Raw genomic sequence first — 4253 nt, 5'->3', positions numbered from 1 at the left:
ACAGCTTGCCATGGAAAGGAGTAAGAAGGATTGAGTTGAAGCAGTAGGAAAGTAGGCGTCCTTGAGCCATACAGTATCTCCATATGCTTATCTGAAATTCCCACCAATGAATCTGCATAAGTATCCCTTTTATTATTTCTTTTTATTATTTGATTTTCTAAATTCCATAATTTTATCTGCCTAACTGAGATTTACAAGGTGACCATAGCTTGCTTCATACCAACAATCTCTGTGGGATCGACCCTTACTCGCGTAAGGTTTATTACTTGGACGACCTAGTACACTTGCTTGTTAGTTGAACGGAGTTGTGAAGAATGTATGTAAGCCATGGTATTGTGCACCAAGTTTTTGGAGCCATTACCGGGGATTATTCGAGTTGTGTGAAAGTATAAATCACAATTTCGTCCACCAAGCGTCTATGTTCGGGAGCGGATAAGGATCTTTCGGGCAGGCTTTGTTGAGATCGTTGTAGTCAGTACACATTCTCCACTTCCCGTTTGACTTTTTTACCAATACGACAGTAGAGTTCGCACCTGTTCTTCCATGGCTTGAGAGCATTCTGGTCCTAGTTTTCTATGCCTTTGTTGTACCGGCCGAGATCTTGGATAGACTGCTAGCTTATGACACATTAGTTTAGGATCTATGCCTGGCATGTCTGCGGCTTTCCATGCAAAGAGGTTGGAGTTGTCTTGTAGAATTTGTATGAGTGATTCTTTTATTTCTCCTTTTAGGAGTGTGCCGATATTGGTTGTTTGGTCCGGGGTATCCCCGATCTGGATTTTTTCTATCTCTCCTTCAGGTTGTGGGTGGAGCTCTTCCCGCCTCTGAACTCCACCGAGCTCAATTGTGTGGAATTCTTCTCCTCTGCCTCTAAGGTTTAGACTTTCATTGTAACAGTGGCGTGCTGTCTTCTGATCTACTTTTATCGTGGCTATTCCTCCTAAAGTTGGGAATTTCATGCAGAGATGCGGAGTCGAGACTATTGGACCGAGCTGATTTAACGTTGTCCGGCCTATTAGGGCGTTATAAGCGGAAATTACGTCGACTACGATGTAGTCTATTTTGAGTGTTCTTGACTGACTTCCTATTCCAAAATTTGTATGAAGCGAGATGTATCCCATTGGTTAGACTGGGTATCTCCTAGCCCGAACAGGCTGTCCGGGTATGCTCTGAGTTCTTTCTCTTCCAACCCGAATTTGTCAAAAGCAGTTTTGAATAAGATATCGGCAGAGCTTCCCTGGTCTATTAATGTGCGGTGAAGATTTGTGTTTTCCAGTATAATAGTGATGACCATGGGATCGTCATGCCCTGTTGCAACGCCGGATGCGTCTTCTTTGGTAAAAGTGATCGCCGGGATGTCGGGTGCTTTCTCCTTTTTGGCGACGTGATATACGTGTTTGAGATGTCTTTTGCGAGATGATTTGGAGATTCCTCCCCTGGCAAACCCGTCGTGTATCATGTGAACATGTCTTTCTGGCGTTCGAGATGACCGCGCGGTTGGTCCGACATCTTCTGCTCTTCTTCTTTTTCTTTGATCATCATCATGGGTGGCCAGATATCGATCTAGCTTTCCTTCTCGTACAAGTGTTTCTATGATATTTTTTAGGTCGAAACACTCATTGGTGGAGTGTCCACAGATCCGATGGTATTCGCAATATTCAGCCCGGTTTCCTCTTCCCTTTTTGCCTTTGAGTGGTCGAGCTGGTGGTATTTTTTCCGTGTTGCAAACTTCTTTGTAGATATCCACAAGAGACACCCGAAGAGGGGTGTAATTGTGGTATTTTTTATTTTCTTTCCATGTCGATCTTCCTTTTTTCTCGAATCCTTGTCTTTATCGCGGGGGGTGAACCCGGCTTTTGAGGTCTCTCCTAATCGGGAGTTTTCCTCCATGTTGATGTATTTTTTCGCTCGCTCCTGCACCTCGTTCAGAGATGTGGCGTACTTCTTTGATATGGATTGACTAAAAGGTCCTTCTCGCAGGCCATTAATAAGACCCATGATGGCGGCTTCTGTTGGAAGGTTTTGTATATCCATGCATGTTTTGTTGAATCTCTCCATGTAGTTACGCAGGGTTTCCCGCTCTCCGTGTCTGATTCCTATTAAGCTCAGAGCATGTTTAGCTTTGTCCTTTTGGATGAAGAATCTGGCCAGAAATTTTTTAGCCATGTCGTCGAAACTTGAGAGATGGACCTAGGAGGGAGATTGTCGAACCATCTAATTGCTGTTTTTGTTAAAGTAGTTGGAAAGGCTTTGCAACGGACTGCATCTGAGGCATCGGTGAGGTACATTCTGCTTCTGAAGTTGTTGAGATGATGGCTGGGATCTGTAGTGCCGTCGTATAAGGTCATGTCTGGGAGTTTAAAGTCCTTTGGAATTTTCGTCTTCATGATTTCTTTGGTGAATGGGTCTTGCTCCTTTCGTACGTTATCTTCGGGAACGGATTGGCTGGCTTTCGTCTTGACATCGGCTTCAAGTTTTAGGAGTTTGGTTTCCAGTTCCCGGCGTCACCTTATTCCTCTTTGTAGATCCTTCTCGACCTCTCGTTGGCGTAGAGCGTCTTCCTCAAGTTGTTTTAACCAATCTTGAAATGCCTCCAGGGCTCCCTCGTTTGGGGAGTCCTTATTGTTGATTTGGGGAGTATCTTTTGGTGTTGTGTCCGCATTTTTATGCGGTGTTCTTTCTTCTAGATCTGAGGTGTGATCGTTGTCATGGTCATCCGCCATGGTAATGGGATGACTTCCAGGTTCCCCGGCAACGGCGCCAATGTTCCGAGGGTTACCTAAAACTAGAGGTCGTTCTCGGACGAGATCTTTTATGCTGATCGGAGCTACGGAGTCCGATCTGATGATGGTGGTTGGAGTCACTGTGTCCGACTCGTGGGACTTAGTGATGATGCTGAGCCTTCGTCCCCGAAGGGTGGGGGGGTGCAAGGGACTCCGATGCTTATGTTAGCAAGGGTATTAAGCAGGTATTGAGTAGAATCAAAGTATGAGTTATACCTGGGTGCTCCAGTGTATTTATAATGGTGTAGAGAGACCTTCCTCAGATAAGATAAGTTAGTTATCCTATCTTATCTTTATCTTCGAGCGAGGTCATCTTATCTTTAAGGGAACCGCCCTTCTCTCTGTAGGCTTGGGCTGCCTTAGGATTTGGGGCACGTTCCTCTATTTGGGACCTTCTTTGGGCTTTCCTGGTGACTTGGCCGAGATCTTTGGAAAGAGGTCGGGTTGTCCTGACCTAAAGAGGTCGGTCACTTTGCCTGTCGAACATCCCGGGTCGGACAGCTCGACCCAGGGTATGAACAAGATGGGAAGTAGCCATTGACAACGGTGATGCCCTACATACAGCTTGCCATGGAAGGGAATATGAAGGATTGAAGGAAGGCAGTAGGAAAGCAGAGATTCAACAGGGACAAAGCATCCCCATACACTTATCTGAAATTCCCACCAATGATTTACATAAGTAACTCTATCTTTATTTTATGCTTTATTTATTATTATTTTTGAAAACCATTATAAACCATTTGAATCCGCCTAACTGAGATTTACAAGATGACCATAGCTTGCTTCATACCAACAATCTCCGTGGGATCGACCCTTACTCACGTAAGGTTTATTACTTGGACGACCCAGTGCACTTGCTGGTTAGTTGTGCGAAGTTGTGAAGAATGTGAGTGAACCATAGTAGTGTGCACCAAATTTTTGGAGCCATTGCTAAGAATTGTTCAAGTTATGAAAAAGAGTAAATCACAATTTTGCGTATCAAGTTTTTGGCACCGTTGCCGGGGATTGTTTGAGTTTGGACAACTGACGGTTCATCTTGTTGCTCAGATTAGGTAATTTTCTTTTCAAAAAGTTTTTAAAAATCTTTCAAAAAAATGTTTTCTTTGTTTTCGTTTTTCCAAAAATTAATTTTCGAAAAAAAATTTACAAAAAAATTAATAAAATCATAAAAATAAAAAATATTTTGTGTTTCTTGTTTGAGCCTAGTGTCAATTTTTAAGTTTGGTGTCAATTGCATGTTTTTAAAACTTTTGCATGTTTCGAAAATTCATGTATGTGTTTGATGAGCGGATAATTTATACGCTTTTTGGCATTGTTTTTAGATAGTTTTTAGTAAGTTTAAGCTACTTTTAGGGATGTTTTCATTAGTTTTTATGTTAAATTTACATTTCTGGACTTTACTATGAGTTTGTATGTTTTTCTGTGATTTCAGGTAATTTCTGGCTGAAATTGAGGGACTTGAGCAAAACT

Source organism: Arachis duranensis, chromosome 5 (assembly GCF_000817695.3).
Source record: "Arachis duranensis cultivar V14167 chromosome 5, aradu.V14167.gnm2.J7QH, whole genome shotgun sequence".
Classification (NCBI taxonomy): Eukaryota; Viridiplantae; Streptophyta; class Magnoliopsida; order Fabales; family Fabaceae; genus Arachis; species Arachis duranensis.
This window is presented reverse-complemented; position numbering follows the sequence as displayed.